Genomic DNA, 21,030 nt, shown 5'->3' on the forward strand with positions numbered 1-21,030 from the left:
GCACACACATGTACTAAACATGATGATGTGGCACCTCATCATTGGCCACTTAATGCCAAGTCACAAATGATGTGGCATAAAGTCAAGTCAAACTTGACTCTTCCTCTTCCTCTCAAGTCAAATCAAACTTGACTTAATCTCTCTCATGGTTGATCTAATCCAACCATTTAATTCAAGCCAATTTAATATAATGAATCTAATTCATTTAATTAAATTGATTCAATGAGTCATAATCTAAATTAGACTCATTGAACACATGAATCAACTTGAGTCCAACTCAATTAGCCCAATTAGGATTACTCTTAATCCAATTTGATTCATCAAATGAATCTAATCCTCTTGGTTCATCATATGAACCTAATCTCCATCTAATTGTCCTTAGGGTGTGACCCTATAGGTTCTTGTAACGTTGGCAATGCCCCTAAACCCATTTAGGAGCATAAGTAATGAGCGGTATCTAGCAACACATCATTACTACCTAAGTTACAAGAATGTTGAGATCCAACATCACCTTGTGACTACTAATTATGACTCCTCACAAAATATGACAAGTGTCCTTCTATCCTGGACATCTATATTGATCAATGTGAGGCATAGATCGTGTCATCCTCTGACCAATCTAAATCTTGAACTCCAAGTAGACTCACTAAATCAAATGAGTTCAATATCTCATATTGACTCATTTGGGCATGACCATGCACTTCGTGGTCTCACTCTATCAAGAATATCGATGTCGCTCCCGTCATATAAGAGGGATAGATCTCATCTACATCACTCACATCCCTCTGCATAATTCGTTACATACCCAGTAATCGCCTTTATAGTCCACCCAGTTACGGGTGACGTTTGACGAAATCAAAGTACATAACTCCTTATGTAGGGATCCATGGTGACTTTAGGTCTAAGGACTAGTAGTCATACTAATAGCCACATGATAAAGTATATGACACTCATATAACGATCCATGATACTTTCTCATGGCGGGTCATTCAGTATACATTCTCCAATGCATACCCATGTGTCAACTTGATATCTCTATATCCATGACTTATGAGATCAAGTTATCGAGTTGACCTACATGCTAGTTTTATTGCATTAACATTGTCACTGAATGTTAATACTCGACTAGGAATGATTAAGAGTAGTGTTCCTTATATCATCTCACTATCGGTTCAACTAAACGATTGATATAGGTGAGAACCTTCTACTCAAGGACGCTATTATACTTAGTTTATTTGGCACCAATACAAGTACGTATAATAATCAAAAACAAATGCCTCTATTTATATAAGAATATGATACAACAAGTCCATAATACAATCATCAAATGATTGACTCTAGGGCTCTAACTAACACCCTCCAGGGTAACTCCTTGACTTATCTGAAGTTCCACACCAGCTATCAGGTCCTCCAGACCTTGCTGGATTTCAGCATGATGTCAAACTAGTCAAGTCCTGCACACTTAGTAGAAATGTTAGATCACACAACACCTAAAATTAATCCATTTGCCATTAATCAAAACTTAGTTTTGACCATTGGTGTCAATTACACCAATAGAATCAACAAATTTCAAAGAATATATATTTTTAAAAATTATTAATATAATGTGTTGGATCGTAGACGTTCGATAGAGGGGGGGTGAATATCGATTAAAAAAAATTATCGAGAATACGCAGTGGAATTAATAAGTAAAGCGAAAAGGAAATGACACAAGTAATTTTTTACTTGGTTCAGAACCTGTATCGACTCCTACTCCAAGGCTCGCACACAAGGGTGCTTTCGATGGGCAATCACTAATAATTCGAAATGTAGATTACAAAACAAGTACAGGAATTATTAGAGAATGAAAGAACCGACAATAAAAAATAATTACAAACAGACTAGCAATTTGTCGGAGAGCTTTCGCAGCGTCGCAGGAGCGCAGAAGAGGAGATCGTGAGTTGTTGTTGGAGCTTCAGCCTTGACCCTCCTTATATATGAGGTCCGGGGCGCCTGGAACCTTCAGGGCGCCTCGACCATGACGTAGCCGAGCCAACCAGTGAACTCCATGTGGCACAACGACGTTGGGGATAAAATTCCGCCTCAAGGCGCCCGGGTACCTCTCGGGCGCCCGGACCTCCGGGCGCCTGGGTACCTCCCGGGCGCCCGAACCCTGTTTTTCAGCAGATTCCTTCCTGCAAGAAAAATGTTAGTCCAAGGCACTCATATCTCCTGCAAAACAGATTATTAGCACATTTAATAGTTCAAAATAGAAAGAGTATGACTTAGATTCCGTCTTTCCGAGACCGGAGTCTAGTCACGATCTCGACTTAGAGTTCCGAAATGGTTCTAAGTCGGATCGGCGCCTAAGTTCCTCACAGTCACTCCCCTCTAGTGACTTACCTTCACTTACCTGTCAGACGTCCGGTCAGCCCTTCGACCCGTCTGGACTTCATGCCAGCTATCCGGTCAGCCCGTCGACCTATCTAGACTTCGTGCCAAACGTCCGGTCAGCCCGTCGACCCGTTTGGACTTCGTGCTAGCTATCCGGTCGACCCGTTGACCTAGTTGGGCTTCGTGCCAGACATCCGGTTAGCCCGTCGACCTATCTGGGCTTCTCCAGCACACTCGGTCAGAGTGTTAGATCAACAACAAAATTAACTTAACCTATTTTGTCATTCATCAAAACCTGGGTTAGACCGTTAGTGCTAACCGCACCAACAATCTCCCCCTTTTTGATGGAATGATAACTTGGTTAAGTTAGTGTAAAATACAAGTAAAACAAGCATTAACAGGTTTTTAAGTTAGTTTTCATTTTCAATTTTGTTTTAGCTAACTTAACCACTTAACCCTCCCTCTTTGGCATTCATCAAATGTAAACATGGATCAAATAAAAATAAATACAAAACATTGCAAAAAAAATGCAAAGACAAATCAGATCGACTCAGGGGAGTTAAATAATTAGAAATTTTGCTTTAAAAAGTATTTCTTATCCTTTTCAAAATGGCTAAGTTATAAGAAAGATAACTTAGAAAGAGTAATTTTTAATAACTTTTCCAAAATAGCTAAGTTTTGAAAAATGACTAAGTTAGAAAGATAACTAATTTAGCAATATATCTTAGTAGTAAGTTTGCAGATTGATTTTCAAAAGATAATTATTGCAATCATAAATTTATAAGTTTAAAAAAATCTAAAATTCCAAACATAAGTTTATATGTTCCAAAATTTTTCAAAATAAACTTGAACTTGAACATTTTTCAAACATAAATTCTATAAAAAAATTTTACAAAAGTAAAATTTTCAAAAACTAGGTAAAATTCAATGTTCAAAATGTAATTTTTCAAAGTTAAGGTTGTGAAATCTAATTTGCAAAACTAAGTTTTTATTTTCTTAAATTAATTTTCAACATTAAGTTTGAAAAATCGTAATTTCAAACTAGGTTTGTAACATTCGATTTTCAAAACCAGTTTTCAAACCAAGTTTATAACATATAATTTTTAAAGCCAAGTTAAAAAAAAATTAACATAAAACTTAGTTTTTCAAAGGTTAGGTTTCATAAACACATTTCTAAAACATTTTTAGAAGAATATTTTCCAAAATCTAATTTCAAAAATATTTTTTTTTAAAAAATGTGAAAATAATTATTGCTCCCCCTGAACCTGACATTATTAAAATAAAGCTTTTAAAAATATTTGCTAAGAATATTTAATATAAGATTTTCAAAGTATTTAAAAAAAAAAATAAATTGAGGTAGAATTTTCTAAAGGGATTTTAAAGAGAAAATTAAAAAAAAACACTTAAGGAGATAATTAAAAAAATAAACCTCCATTTAAATTTGATACTTCTTTAATTTATTACTCTCCCTTAATTTATTAATCCTCCTTATTTTATTACTCCCTCTTAATATAATGCTAAGGTTTGGGTGTGTTAAATTTCAAAGTCCTAACACATTTTCCTACCTAAGTGTTCTAGGGGATTTAGTAACACTTATATTATTTACATAATCATCTATGTATCCTTGGTATAATTGTTTATTTGAGTTTGATTAATCAATAATTAATTTTATTAATTTTAGATTCAGGTGCTTAACTTCAGTTTAAGGTTAAATAAAATAAGATTTTATTAATTCAATAACATTTAACCATTATCAATAATTTATTGATTAATTTTTACTTGATTTAATAATTTTAATACTTTGTAAAATAATTTAAATTTCGTATTAATTCATTGAGTTGGTCAATGAAAGTGTTAGTTATAATTAATTTTTTTATTTACTTCCTTTTAAGTAGGATTAATTTAGTTTGAAGTTAGCATGAAGTTAAAGTTATCAAACACAGTTAAGTAAGTTTTAATTCAAGTCAATTTTAGTTCTCAAATAAAGTTAGACTTAAATAATTAAGTTCTACTTATTAATTACATAATTAAGTTTAAAGTTTAAGTTAATGGAATTTAAATTTTTAAGTTAGGTGTCTAAGTTTTAAATAAATTTAAAAGTTTTTTTTTTAAAAAAGGATTTATAACAGGATTTCTAAAACAGTGTTTAAAAGAATTTTTAAAAGATTTTTATAATATGTTTAATGACAATTAACATACGTTTAATTCAGTTTTAATTTAGATTTAAATTAATATTAGTGGTTAATTTAAGTTTAAGTTTAATTTAAAGTTTAAGTTAAATTTTTAAATTTAAATTGTAATTTCAATATTAAGTTTTAATTTTCATTTAAATTAAATTAAGTTTAAAAATAATTTTAAAGTTAAAATAATGTTTAAGGTTAAAAATAAGTTTAAAGTCTAAATAATAATTTTTAAAGTTAAAATAAATTTTTTTTTCTTAACAGAATTTTATAAAAGTGAAAAATAATATTTAAAAGAATTTTTTTAAATGATTTATAAAAGAGTTTTTAAAGTAATTTTCTATTTAAAAATAATTTTTTAAAATAATTTTTAAAAGATTTACAAAATTATTTTAAAATAATTTCAAAATGATTTTTAAATAATTTTTAAAAAAATTTTAAAAGAATTGTAAAATGATTTTTAAATAATTTTTTAAAAGATTTTTTCAAATTATTTTAAAATAATTTTAAAAAAAAATTTTAAATTATTTTTTTAAAATAATTTTAAAAAATAAATTTATAAATGATTTTTTAAAGAATTTTTAAAAATTTTAAAAATGATTTTTTAAATTATGTTTAAAAGATTTTTAAAATCATTTTTTAAATACTTTTTAAAAGAATTTTTAAAATGATTTTTTAAAAAGAATTTTTAAAATATTTTGAAAATCATTTTTTTAATAATTTTTAAAAGAATTTTTAAAATTATTTTAAAATAATTTTTATAAGATTTTTAAAATGATTTTTAAATAATTTTTAAAATAATATCAAAATGATTTTTAAATAATTTTTAAAAGATTTTCAAAATTATTTTTATATAATTTTTTTAAAATAATTGTTATTTTAAATTAATTTAATTCTATTTAGTTTTAGTTAACTTAATTTAATTTTTATTGGATTTAATTAGAATAGATTTAATTTAATTTACTCTAATTTTAATTTAATTTTAATTTAATTTTAATTTTAATTTTAATTTTACTCTAATTTTAATTTAATTTTGATTTTGATTTTAATTTAATTTTAATTTAATTTTAATTTAATTTTAATTTAATTTTTAAAATTTTAATTTAATTTAATTTTTATTTTTATTTTTATTTTAATTTAATTTTAATTTTAATATTAATTTTAATCTAATTTTAATTTAATTTTAATTTACGCTAATTTTAATTTAATTTTAATGTACTCTAATTTTAATTTAATTTTTATTTTATTTTAATTTAATTTTAATATTAATTTCACTCTAATTTTAATTTTAAATCCTTAGTCATCTCATTTAATCTAAATTATCAATCAGGGAATCCTATAGTTTTGTGAGATGAATTAGATTCCATTTTAGGGTTTGGTTTATCTTTGTGTTAGATTCAGGTTTAGCTTTGGGTTCAACAAATAGACATTCTTTGGATAAACTTCTGGGCTATGGTGAGTCACCTGGAAATCATTATAGTAACCATGCCTTCGAAGTTTTCCAAATAGTCCTATTCACTAAACTTAATACAAAACCTTGGTCTAATTAGTTAGGATCCGTAAAGGGTAGCTTCGGTTAGTTTCAATTAGCCAAATGCACCAGGTCGAAGCCATATCTTCCTAGACATGCATAGACTAAGCTTCCCTAATGTACTATCATCCAAAACTTCACCAGTACCGTTGGTCAAGTTAAACCTTGCTCTTTTACTCTAGTCCTAATTACCCTGCCGAGTAGATTGGTTTCGGTTACCCTGTCGGGTAAATTATTTTTGGAGGTACCAGCTATTCTGGAGCCTCCCCCTAAATTATTGATTTTCCTTTTAAGATTTTTTTTGTATAATTTAGTTTTAGTTAATATTTCATGTTTAATTTGTAATTTAAATTTAAGTTTTTAATTTTGAATTAATTAAATTGGTCCAATTATCTTTCTTTAAAAGAGTGTATTTAATATTTAAATTTTATTTCAATTTTAATTTTATTAAGTTAATTGAATTGTCTTTATTTAATAGATGATTAATTGAGTTTTTATTAATTTTTAAATTTGAATTAATCAAATTGTTTAAATTATATTTCTTTAAAGGTTTATCTTTTAACCTTTTATTAACTGTTAATTTTAAATTTTCTAGATTATCTTTGTTTAATATGTTATCTTTAACATTTAATTTTAAGTTTGTTAAATTTATTTTTGATTTTATCAGAGTGTTTAATTTTATCCTTATATTTTCTTTACTTTTTAAATTGATATAATTAGTGGAATTTATTAGATAAGTCTTATCTTTAAAACTTAATTTTTTGTTAATTAAATTATCTTGGGTTTGGATAGGATTTTCCAGATTGATATGGTCTAGATTACTAAACAATTTATTAATTTTATCTAGATTAATATTGACCTTATTATTATTATTTGAATTTTCAGATTTGTATAGGTTTAAATTTGAATTTTTAGGGTTATTAATTATTTTTAGATTTTCTAAATTAATTAGATTTATTTTATTAGAAAATATCCTAGGGGTATTTTTGCAAGTATTGTCAGCTACAATATTTTCAGAAATATCCAAATTAACATGTATATTCTTTAAACTATTATTAGCAGGGATATTTTGGTAAATATTACTAACCTTGAGCGCAACCCCTAATTCAGTAGGCTTTTCTGCTGGATTTGACTCAAGTTTGGATTCAATTTTGACTTGATCGTCCAACTCCAATGGCTCCTCATGAAGTTTGATCAATTGTGTCCAAAGCTCATATGCATTCTTGTACTTTTCTAGTCTGCATAAAACATTGTTAGGTAAAATATTATAAATAATTTTACTTACATTTTTGTTCAGTTCCAAGTCCTGAGAAGGTTTTCTCAATATTAGCACATAATCGAAATCTAAGTTTCCTAAGAAGCATTCCATTAATCGCTTCCAATAGTTAAAATCTTCTTGATCGTAAGGTGGTGGTTCGTGAGGGTTCCGTCCTTCTTGAAGAGTCATTGAATGCTAAAGATGGAAAACTAAAAAGTGCCAATACTTGGTCTTGGATTAGCAGTACTGAAAAAAAATATAGTATTGCACTAATTTCGAGAAAAATAATAAAATATTAATAAAAATATTAAAAAATATTATTTAAATTTTTTGAAAATGTAATATTTTGTCAATACTAAGCAATGGTGAAAAGATGACGATGTATTTTTCAAAAACAGTTTTGGAGAAAAAAAAATGAAAGGTGTAAGGTTTTATTTTAAAGATCAATGATATCTAAATTTTTCTTCAAAAAACACCCCCTTTGCCTGATTGGTGGTTGCACCAAATCAGAGCGGTACCTGCTCTGATATCACTTGTTGGATCGTAGACGTTTGATTGAGGGGGGGGGGTGAATATTGATTAAAAAAAATTATCGAGAATACGCAGCAGAATAAGTAAAGCGAAAAGGAAATGACACAAGTAATTTTTTACTTGGTTCGGAGCCTGTGTCGACTCCTACTCTAAGGCCCGCACACAAGGGTGCTTTCGATGGACAATCACTAATAATTTGAAATGTAGATTACAAAACAAGTACAAGAATTATTAGAGAATGAAAGAAACGACAATAAAAAACAATTACAAACAAACTAGCAATTTGTCGGAGAGCTTTCACAGCGTCGCAAGAGCGCAGAAGAGCAAATCGTGAGTTGTTGTTGGAGCTTCAGCCTTGACCCTCCTTATATAGGAGGTTCGGGGCACCTGAAACCTTCAGGGCGCCTCGACCATGACATAGCCGAGCCAACCAGTGAACTCCACGTGGCACAACGACGTTGGGGATAAAATTCCGCCTCAGGGCGCCCGAACCTCCGGGCGCCTAGGTACCTCCCGGGCGCTCGGACCCTATTTTTCAACAGATTCCTTCTTGCAAGAAAAATATTAGTCTGAGGCACTCATATCTCCTGCAAAACAGATTATTAGCACAGTTCATAATTCAAAATAGAAAGAGTATGACTTAAATTCCGTCTTTCCGAGACTGGAGTCTAGTCACGATCTCGACTTAGAGTTCTGAAATGGTTCTAAGTCGGATCGGTGCCTAAGTTCCCTTCTTGGGAACGCGTCTTCACAGTCACTTCCCTCCAGTGACTTACCTTCACTTACCTGCCAGACGTCCGGTCAGCCCTTCGACCCGTCTAGATTTCATGGCAGCTATCCGGTCAGCCCAGCTACCTAGCTGGACTTCGTGTCAAACGTCCGGTCAGCCCGTCGACCCGTTTGGACTTTGTGCTAGCTATCCGGTCGACCCGTTGACCTAGTTGGGCTTCGTGCCAGACATCCGGTCAACCCGTCGACCTGTTTGGGCTTCTCCTGCACACTCGGTCAGAGTGTTAGATTAACAACAAAACTAACTTAACCTATTTTTTCATTCATCAAAACGTGGGTTAGACTTTTAGTGCTAACCGCACCAATATAATGCATCCAATCAAACATGAAATTTATTAAAATATTATTATGTTGAATGGTTATTTTAAAAATAGGTTTTTAGAAAATAATTTTATAGATTTTGAAAAGAAATCAAAATATTTTCAATTTAATAGTGTTTGTCATCTCACTTATTCTAAATATCATAGAACAATCAGTCATGATAACCTTATGTGTTTTGTGAGATGCTTTTTAGTTTTACTTGATTTAAAATTTAAGTTTGAATTTGGAAGATTGTTTGACCTTATATTATATTTAAGTTTGTTTAGCTGTTAGGTTGTTAAGTACATATTTCAAAAATCAGCTTTTAGTGTAACAACCACCCTTCTTACTATTAGTCTGTAAGGGTGACGTTACTAACTTAACTACTAACTCCCTAACGTGGTTAACGCTGCCTACTTGACTACTAACTTTTTTTTTAAAAAAAAACTATTGTCAGGCCTCGAGAGAGATTTCTGCTAGACAAAAATTCCGACAGCACCTCCCCTGTACCGGTGACAATATTCATTGATACATATATAACAATCATATTAAACAAACAACCACGCAGTTCTAATAAATATAAAACATAAAACATCTAAGAAGCTAAACCAAATCATCACATGGTGGCAAAAACTCCAATAGTCTAAATACAAGTCTTTATAGATTTCTAAAACTTAGTCCCAAGGCTTCCATAGTCCACACATCACACCTCCATCAGCTCCTTGTCGCCTTTCTTTCATACTTTAGCTTTTCCTTTATCTTTACCTTTATCTGCAGTAGGAGGAAAGTAGTATCTATAAGCATAAAGCTTAGTAAGCGCTATCTAACTCACAAAATCTCGATATGAAAAGCATGTGTACGAAATAAATTCGAAACATGATAAGAACTACTCATGCTTACTAAAAACAGCAAGTAAAGTATAACTAACTGAAATACTAAACATGTGAAGCTAGTCATGCTCATAAATAGCAGTAGAAAGTCTCAATGGCATGCTAATATAAAAGAACTAACTTGCTGAATTTAAAGAGATAGAAATGACTATCTTGCTGAAATAAAACTAAAATAGTTAACTTGCTGAAATTGAAACAAAAAGAACTATCTTGCTGATTTCTGAACTTAAATTAAGTTTATTTCTTTTGTTCCAAAAGCTTATATATATATATAGATAATAAACTTCTTCTTGGGCCCGACATTGTACCACTTTGCGCGCATCCTTAATAAGAGTCGAGGTAGCTAATCCCGAAACTACTAAGGTACTTCTAGGCCTTGTGCCTAGGGGCATCTTGGAGCCCATCCCTTGGACCTTGTGTCCGGTACATGCCCTTTAAAAGTAAAATACTTTTTTATCTTTAAATACTTATTATAATAAAATGTCTTGACATTTTAATAAGCACCTTGTGTGCCAAAATCCCTAAAGTCTTGACTTCGGAATCTTACTTAAGGCTTTAGCCTTTTTCTTTCTTTTCTTTAACTTTCTTTTACTTATCTTTTGGTAATTTAGTAGAGGATCATAACTAAATCCAAAAGTAGATCTGTTCATGCTAAATGAGGTAGTAAAGAAACTTAAATCTAAACTGCATACTATCCTAAACAAATTCTGCATGCTTTGTTAACAAAATTCTAAAATACTATAAATACATGCTATCCATGTTCATTGCATATCTATAAAAACTAAAACTATATATTGAACACATGCTGTTCAAGTTCATTGCATATATATACAGAAAACTAAGCAAAGCAATAAGAAAATCCGCTTGTCTAACCGCAATAAGAAAATATGCTTGTCTAATAGCAATGGAAGCTACTGGTGAAGTAAAACAAAACATGTTTCAAAATCAAGCAAAAATGAAAGTCATGTTCTTCTTCTCTTGTTCATAATATAGGCAAATATTGATTGACTTTGCATGACCCCTTGGACTTATTCCGTATACAAATCACACACGTGCTTGGAATTAATGACTTAAATGTTAAACAAGGAAGTATCCACCTCAGTAAACAAAACAAATTGATCATTGCTCATTAAGGTTGATACGGATCAAAGAAGATTCCAAGTTTTCAATATTAAAGCACTCTTCATAAACCAAAACTAGAATGAACGCTGCTATTGTTCATTTCACAACAAAAATGCAAAACAAAACCCCGAGAGCTACTCCTACCGCAGGTGAGAAGCACTTACATCGGGTTCTTGGACTTACAACCGAAGGGAAATGCTTTAGGGTTTCGATGGAGCTTCGATTCTACCGGTTCCTTGTATCTCCCGAGTTCTCCTTGTCGGAATGGTCACCCACGGGTGAAAACCGGCCGGAAAAGCACGTCGCCGATGCTGGAGGGAGGAACCCTAGCCTTGGCTGCGGTTTCACCCGAGGGAAGAAAACGGCGTTGCGTGCGTGGGGAGAAAAGGAGAGATTAGGTTTTAGGTTTCGGGAAAAGAAAATTATCTCCTTTAATAACCTGGATTATTTCGGTTCCATCTATTACTTAAATAAATTCTGCCCCATATATGATTAACGAAACAATTACAGCTCAGTTGGTTGGCTGCTGCTTGGCTCATACTTGGAATCGTGGGTTCGAATCTCAACTTCAACATTTTTGGTCAAATCTTCCTTCTTTTTGTAACCCTACTAAACGACCTCTAAAAATCACGTAAAAATACTCTAAAAATTCTTAAAAATCTCTAGAATATTTCAAAAGTATTTCCAAATATTTTTATGGACTTTTAGAACTTGAAATAGGGAAAATTGGGTCATTACAATTCCCCATATCTTATAAAAAGTTCGTCCTCGAACTTAGAATAGCTCTGAATACTTCTGTCTCATACTGTCCTCCCGCTCCCAAGTGACTTCCTCGTGCTTCTGGTTCTGCCAGACGACCTTCACTAGTGGTACTTCTTTGCTTCTTAATCTCTTGACTGCTCTGTCCACTATCTGTGTAGGTCTACTCTCAAAACTAAGATCCTCTTGGATCTGCACTGACTGAGGCTCAATCACTTGGCTAGGGTCATGGAGGCACTTCTTTAACATGGAGACATGAAACACATTGTGTATTGCTGACATGTCTTGTGGTAATTCCAGCTTGTAAGCTACCTTCCCAATCCTGTCTGTAATCAGGTAAGGTCCTACATAGCGAGGACTTAATTTGCCCTTCTTGCCAAATCTCATCACTCCCTTCATAGGAGAAACTTTGAGAAAAACTGAATCTACTGGCCTACGGCGTGTGTCAGCATAACTCTTCTGTCTACTCTGGGCAGTCTCAATTCTCTGTCTGATCTTCTGAATAGCTTGAGTAGTCTCATCTATCAGCTCTGTCTGAATGCCAAGCTCTACTTCCATTTCTTTCCTTTCACCTACTTCTTGCCAGCAAATGGGTGATCTGCATTTCCTGCCATACAACGCCTCGTAAGGAGCCATCTTGATGGTGGCCTGATAGCTGTTGTTGTAGGCAAATTCAGCTAAGCACAGGTACTTGCACCAACTTCCCTTGAAATCTAGTGCACAAGCTCTGAGCATATCTTCTAGAATCTGGTTTACTCGCTCTGTCTGTCCATCAGTCTGAGGATGGAAAGCTGTGCTGAACTTGAGTTTGGTGCCTAGTGCAGTCTGAATACATTCCCAGAAGTGAGAGGTGAAGCGCCCATCTCTATCAGACACAATAGATTTGGGAACTCCATGAAGTCTGATCACTTCCTTAACATATAACTGTGCCAACTGCTCTATAGAGTGGGACACCTTGATGGCTAGAAAATGAGCAGACTTGGTCAATCTATCCACTATTACCCATATTGCATCATATCCATTCGTAGTTCTTGGGATACCTGTTATGAAGTCCATAGAGATGTCTTCCCACTTCCACTCTGGTATAGGAAGAGGCTGTAGAACTACTCCTGGTCTCTGGTGTTCTGCTTTGACCCTCTGACATGTCAGGCAGGTACTGACATATTTAGCTACATCCCTTTTGAGTCCAGACCACCAGAACCTATGTTTCACGTCTTGGTACATCTTGGTAGAACCAGGATGCATGGAGTACGGTGTACTGTGAGCTTCTTCTAAAATTTTCTTCCTCAGCTCTCCATCATTGGGAACATAAAGGCGACTCCTCTGATAAAGAATTCCACTGTCTGATACTCGAAATTCGGAATTTTCTTCTTCCTGTATCCCTTGCTTAATCTTTTGGATATCTGGATCTTCACTTTGCTTCCTCTGTATATCAAGCAGGGTTGACTCTAGAGTCAATGCAGAGAGTTGCCCATAAATAATCTCAAGTCCGAAACCTGACAACTCCTTCTGCAGTGGCAGGGCTAATGATGACAAGGACATCAGGGATGCACTGGATTTTCTGCTTAGTGCATCTGCCACTTTATTAGCTTTACCTGGATGGTAGAGGATTTCACAGTCATAATCTTTGACCAACTCTAACCACCTACGCTGTCTCATGTTTAAGTCCTTCTGAGTGAAAAAGTACTTAAGACTTTGATGGTCTGTGAAGATTCTGCACTGGACTCCATACAAGTAGTGTCGCCAGAGTTTCAATGCAAAGACCACAGCTGCCAGCTCTAGATCATGAGTGGGATAGTTCTTCTCGTATTCTTTGAGTTGTCTGGAAGCATAAGCTATAACTTTTCCTTCTTGCATGAGTACAGCTCCTAAGCCCATCTTGGAAGCATCACTGTAGATGTCAAAACTCCTGTCACTCTCTGGAATAGTCAGAATGGGAGCACTGGTCAGTCTCTTCTTGAGTTCTTGAAAACTCTGCTCACATTTTTCTGACCATTCAAACTTCTTGTTCTTCCTGGTGAGGGCTGTAAGTGGAGAGACTATTCGGGAAAAGTCTTCCACGAATTTCCTGTAGTACCCAGCTAAACCAAGGAAGCTTCTGATTTCCCTGGCATTCTTGGGTCTCTTCCAGTTGCTGACCGCTTCTACTTTGGCTGAATCCACTTGAATGCCTTCTTTAGAGACGATGTGACCTAGAAACGCCACCTGCTCCAACCAGAACTCGCACTTTGAGAATTTAGCATAGAGCTGCTTTTGCTGAAGGGTCTGCAGGACTATTCTCAAGTGCGTGTCATGCTCCTCTGAAGTTCTGGAATAGATTAGAATGTCGTCGATGAACACAATGACAAACTTGTCAAGGTATTCTCTGAACACTCTATTCATCAAGTCCATGAAGACTGCAGGTGCATTAGTCACACCAAAAGGCATGACTACGAATTCGTAGTGTCCGTATCTGGTCCTGAAAGCTGTTCTGGGTATATCACTCTCCTTCACTTTCAACTGATGGTACCCAGAGCGCAGATCTATCTTGGAGAACACTGTTGCACCTTTCAATTGATCAAATAAATCATCGATCCTGGGCAGTGGATACTTGTTCTTGATGGTCACTTGATTTAGAGCTCTATAATCTATGCACATCCGCATAGATCCATCCTTCTTCTTAACAAACAACACAGGAGTTCCCCATGGTGAGTGACTAGGGCGAATGAAGCCCTTGTTAAGTAGCTCCTGAAGTTGCTCTTGTAACTCTTTTAGCTCTGCTGGAGACATGCGATATGGAGCTTTTGAAATTGGACCGGTACCAGGGACCAGTTCAATCTCAAACTCCACTTCTCTGTTGGGAGGTAGTCCAGGTAGCTCTTCTGGGAATACCTCTGGATACTCACAGACTACCCGAACTTCCTCCTGTTTAGGTCTTTCTTCTTCTTCTGTACTCACAATGAATGCAAGAAAACCAGCACACCCTTTAGCTAGCATCTGGTGAGCTGTGAGGGAAGAGAGAAATTTCTGAGTCTTCCTCTTTGGCACTCCTGTAAATTCAAAGGATGGTTCACCTTCTGGACTAAAGATCACTTTTCTTCTGCGGTAGTCCACTGAAGCACTGTACTTGCTAAGGAAATCCATACCCAAAATGATATCGAAATCCTGCATGGCGAGAACTACCAGATTAACACATAGCTCTCGGTCTGAAATTCTGACTGGTACAGACCGAAGCCACTGACTGGATTCCATGACTTCCCCAGAAGGTAGGGTTGTCAGGAACTTGGAATTCATGTCTTCTGTAAGTACCTGTAATTCTTTGGCAAAAGGTATGGATATAAAAGAATGGGTCGCCCCAGTATCAAATAGTGCAGTAGCTATATGCTGAAAAATAACTACTTGACCTGTTACGACCGTGGAGGCACTAGCAGCTTCCTCTTTAGTAAGGGAGAATACTCTGGCATTGGATGGAACTGGTGGAGCTTCCAACCTTCCTTGACTGATCTGAGGTCCTTCCAGAGTTGTAGGCATGTAATGTAACTGAGGCTTGCCTCCATATTGTATTGGCTGTGGCTGAGGTGCTTTGAACTTGTTAGGACACTGTTTAGCCATGTGTCCTTCCTGACCACAAGAATAACATCCAGTCTTACCCAAAAGACAGGCTCCTGGATGTGTTCTCCCACATTTGGAGCAGGGAGGGAAATTAGTCTGCTTGTTTTCTGGTTCTCCCTTCTGGTTACTTCCTGAATTCCACTGCTTTCTTTTAGTACCCTTGCCTTTCCAGTTCTGATTATTTAACTGAGGTTTCTGACTTCCCCCAGTCTTGGTTTCTATCTTGATTGGCTTGTGCTGCTCTCGTTGTGCCTTCATGCTATTCAGGTAATGCTCAGCTACTAAGGCTCTACTAACCAACTCTTCTCCAGTCAGGGGCTGATGAGCTCCACTACTCACATTAAGTGATATCACAGGCTTCAGCATTCTGAGCATTAGTCTGACTCGCTCCTTCTCTGTGCTTACTAGTTCTGGGCAGAGACGAGTTAGCCTGTTGAATCTTTTAACTGCTTCCTCCACTGTCAGATCACCCTGTCTGAACTCCATAAACTCCTCGTAGTGCTTATTGGTGATCCTTTGGCGGAAGAACTCGTCGTAGAACTCTGTCTCAAAATCAATCCATCTCATCTGATTGACTGCCCTCTTGCTTTTGACTCTCTCCCACCACATGCGTGCGTCTCCAGTCAGGCAGAAGGAGGCACACTTGACCTTCTCGACTTCTGGCCAGTCAAGAAGCTCCATGGTACTCTCCAGTGTTTTGAACCAAGCCTGGGCATCCCAGGGCTCAGTCGTGCCTGAGAAGCTCTCTGGTTTCAGTTTCACCCACTGTATGAGGTAGGCTTCTTGTCTCTGGGATGCTGTGACGACTCCCTGGGCAGCTGGTGGAACCTCAGTTATCACTGGAGTCTCCACAGTTACTGTTGGAGGAGTGGGAGGGACTGGCTGCTGATTCGCCATTAGATTGACGATCACTTGCTGCTGCTCTGCCACCTGTCTCTGAAGTTGAGCAACAACTTCGGAAAGATTAGGCTCAGTTGAACCTGGCCCCTCATTCTCCTGAACTTGGTCCTCAGTACGAGCGGTACGGGGACGTCCTCTTCTTGACATCTAGTTAAACAAATAAGAAGATTTGATATTTTCTCTATCCTTTCTAATCATACACATATGTATATGAACAAAGAAAACTGCAAAAACTTTTTCTCTCACTTTAGCACTTATAAGCAATCACTCTATACTACAAATAATAATAAAGGAAAGCAATAAAGAAAGAACTTAAATACTTTCTTACTTGAAGATGGCAAGGATGATGCTGATGTGTGTGTGATGCTGGAGAATGGGAACTGCTCTGATACCAACTGTAACGACCACCCTTCTTACTACTACTACTATTCTCTAAGAGTGACCGTTACTTAACTACTAACTCTACTTAACCGGTATAATTAAAAACCACGAGGAATCTCTACCGAAAAATTTCGACAGAGTCTCCCCTATACCGATGACTAAATCATCAATACAAACAAACTATACTCAGCCACAGGCGGCTGGAACATATATCTTCACAACCACGCAGTATAATATCACAAATAAAGGAAGGAAACTACCCTAATAATAGCAAACAACAATATCACTCCATCAATAGAACCCAACTACAAATGCGGAATAAACTTAATTATAATCTTGACTCATAATAGCATTTAAAGAAAACTAAAGAACTCTAAACAGAAAAGTCTTAACAATTCCTTAGCAAACTCTTGATCTCCACATAGTCCAGCCATCACACACCTTCATCACCACCACCTTGTCGCCTTCCTTGCTAAATCTTTTCCTTTCCTTTATCTGCAGTAGGAGGAAGTGCAGTCTATAAGCATAAAGCTTAGTGAGCGCTATCTACTCACAAAAACTCGATATGCATGTATGTAAATAAAAACATGCTAAAACTGAATGCTAACATGTAAAGCTACTCATGCTCATAAATAGCAAAGGAATCATACTATCTGAAATACTAAACATGTATAGCTAATCATGCTCATAATCCAATGAAGGAATCATACTAACTGAAATATGAACATGTATAGCTAATCATGCTCATAATCCAATAAAGGAATCATACTAACCGAAATAGTAAACATGTATAGCTAATCATGCTCATAAACCAATAAAACTATAACTGCATGCTGAGAGCAAATAAAGCTAAACATGCTGAATAATCTAATAGCAAGAAACAAATAAAACTACTACTGCATGCTTCAAATAACAAGAAACTAAACTTTCTAATTCTAAACATATTTGAAGCTTGTTTCATTTGTTTCAAAACTTATACTTTAATACTTTAAAATAATAATCAACTTCTTCTTGGGCTCGGCATTGTACCACTTTGCGCGCATCCTTAATAAGAGTCGAGGTAGCTAATCCCGAAACTACTAAGGTACTTCTAGGCCTTGTGCCTAGGGGCATCTTGGAGCCCATCCCTTGGACCTTGTGTCCGGTACATGCCCTTTAAAAGTAAAATACTTTTTATCTTTAACTACTTCTTATAATAAAATGTCTTGACATTTTAATAAGCACCTTGTGTGCCAAAATCCTTAAAGTCTTGACTTCGGAATCTTACTTAAGGCTTTAGCCTTTTTCTTTCTTTTCTTTAACTTTCTTTTACTTATCTTTTGGTAATTTAGTAGAGGATCATAACTAAATCCAAAAGTAGATCTGTTCATGCTAAATGAGGTAGTAAAGAAACTTAAATCTAAACTGCATACTATCCTAAACAAATTCTGCATGCTTTGTTAACAAAATTCTAAAATACTATAAATACATGCTATCCATGTTCATTGCATATCTATAAAAACTAAAACTATATATTGAACACATGTTGTTCAAGTTCATTGCATATATATACAGAAAACTAAGTAAAGCAATAAGAAAATCCGCTTGTCTAACAGCAATAAGAAAATATGCTTGTCTAATAGCAATGGAAGCTACTGGTGAAGTAAAACAAAACATGTTTCAAAATCAAGCAAAAATGAAAGTCATGTTCTTCTTCTCTTGTTCATAATATAGGCAAATATTGATTGACTTTGCATGACCCCTTGGACTTATTCCGTATACAAATCACACACGTGCTTGGAATTAATGACTTAAATGTTAAACAAGGAAGTATCCACCTCAGTAAACAAAACAAACTGATCATTGCTCATTAAGGTTGATACGGATCAAAGAAGATTCCAAGTTTTCAATATTAAAGCACTCTTCATAAACCAAAACTAGAATGAACGCTGCTATTGTTCATTTCACAACAAAAATGCAAAACAAAACCCCGAGAGCTACTCCTACCGCAGGTGAGAAGCACTTACATCGGGTTCTTGGACTTACAACCGAAGGGAAATGCTTTAGGGTTTCGGTGGAGCTTCGATTCTACCGGTTCCTTGTATCTCTCGAGTTCTCCTTGTCGGAATGGTCACCCACGGGTGAAAACCGGCCGGAAAAGCACGTCGCCGACGCCGGAGGGAGGAACCCTAGCCTTGGCTGCGGTTTCGCCCGAGGGAAGAAAACGGCATCGCGTGCGTGGGGAGAAAAGGAGAGATTAGGTTTTAGGTTTCGGGAAAAGAAAATTATCTCCTTTAATAACCTGGATTATTTCGGTTCCATCTATTACTTAAATAAATTCCGCCCCATATATGATTAACGAAACAATTACAGCTCAGTTGGTTGGCTGCTGCTTGGCTCATACTTGGAATCGTGGGTTCGAATCTCAACTTCAACATTTTTGGTCAAATCTTCCTTCTTTTTGTAACCCTACTAAACGACCTCTAAAAATCACATAAAAATACTCTAAAAATTCTTAAAAATCTCTAGAATATTTCAAAAGTATTTCCAAATATTTTTATGGGCTTTTAGAACTTGAAATAGGGAAAATTGGGTCGTTACATTTAGATCGTTGTAAGACACAATGTCCTTCTTGAATATCAAATCAACGACCACTTTTTTTTAAGAAATTATACACTTAACTTATTTCTCAAAAAATTCTAGTCTAACTAATTTAGGATATGACAGGATGACTTTCACTTAGCTAAGCAAACCAAGTAGGGTACTCCTTACCCCACCTAACTACCTAAGCTAAACTTCCCTAACATATTATTATCTCATCCACCTTGGTACTATGTTGGGCAAGAATCAAATTATCTTTTCTTTATCTAATCATTCTAGATTAAGCAAAAAAGTAAAGCTAGCATGATGACAAGACATGGCATGAATAAACATAAATTAAGCATATGCATGAGCATGACAAGTTTTCATGTATTAATCAAGTTAAATAATTATCAATTGATTTCTAATAATATATCAATTTTTTTGATTTAATACAATTTGAACTGATAAATGTGTCAACCTACTTTGACATATTTTGATTTTAATTAATTTATAAACTAAGTTATAATCAATTGTAGTAATCACCTTTGATACAATTGATTATAACTTGGTAATTCTTAATTTATTTATTTGGGGTTGATATTTTATTTTTTGAAGTACTAATTGTTTTTCCTAATTGTGTATTTTTTTTAATTTATAAGGATTTAATTTATGAATTTAATTAAATTTTATTCCATAATTAAATAGAAATGGATGATAATTAATTTTAACATTTATTTTCGGATTTCTTAACTTTATATTTAACTTGTTAATTTTTTTACATTTATTTTCATAATTTTTGGTATTTAATTTTAAATTTTATGAAGTTAATTTTGAGGATACTTTATTATAATTAATTTTAAAATTTAGTATTAAAATTTGAATTAATATTATTAAAATTTATGAATTTATTTTCTAAGATTTAAGGATTGAATTTTAAATTTATATTTTTCTATTAGAATTTATCTGTTAAGATTGTCTTTTAAATTTGTAATATTCAATTTCGATTTAAGATTTAAATTTATCATTTTAAAATTTTTATTTGTGGATTTATCTTTTGAATTTGAACTTCATTAATAATTAATTTATTATTTAGCTCTAAATTATTAATTAAATTTATTTTTTGTAAATTATTTTTAAGATTATTTTGATTAATATTTAATTTTGAATTATTTAAATTATGTGATTATGTTCACTTAAGGCACTACAAAGTGGCTAGAGTGTAAAAGAAAGTGGCTAGATTTTTTTTATGACATGTGCCCAATGAAAATTGACATATTATCTCATTATAGTAAATCTGTCACTCTCTAACTAACTCGGTACCACATAGAGATAAATTATATTTATCTTAATTGAATAATAGATCAAGTTTTTTTTATTGATTTCTTTAAAACTTATGTAATTTGAATTATTTTGATCAATTAAATTATTTATTAAATTATTATTATTATTATTATTATTATTATTATTAAGATTTGAATCAGTAAGATTAATTTTATTTTGATTAACTAGATTAATAATTAATTTTAAATTAATTAAATTATCTTGATTTAAATTATTTAATTCAGATTAATTTTTATTATTAATTAATTATGAATTTTAAAATTATTTTTATTTGAATTTATTTCAAATTTTAATTCTGCCACTAATTTTATTATAAATTAAAATCATAATAACCTGTGATTTAAAGAAAAAATATATAATCTCAATATAATTAAAGAGTAAAAATCTTAATTTATTTTGAATTCAAACCAATTGCAAAACGGTAAATTGTCCTAAAATCCCTAATAATAAATATAGTTTTCTTCTCATTCCTATGTTAGAAAAATTTTATTCTCACTCCCTGCATACAAACTTTTTTATGCT

This window comes from Zingiber officinale, chromosome 5B, assembly GCF_018446385.1.
Source record: "Zingiber officinale cultivar Zhangliang chromosome 5B, Zo_v1.1, whole genome shotgun sequence".
NCBI classification, from domain to species: Eukaryota; Viridiplantae; Streptophyta; class Magnoliopsida; order Zingiberales; family Zingiberaceae; genus Zingiber; species Zingiber officinale.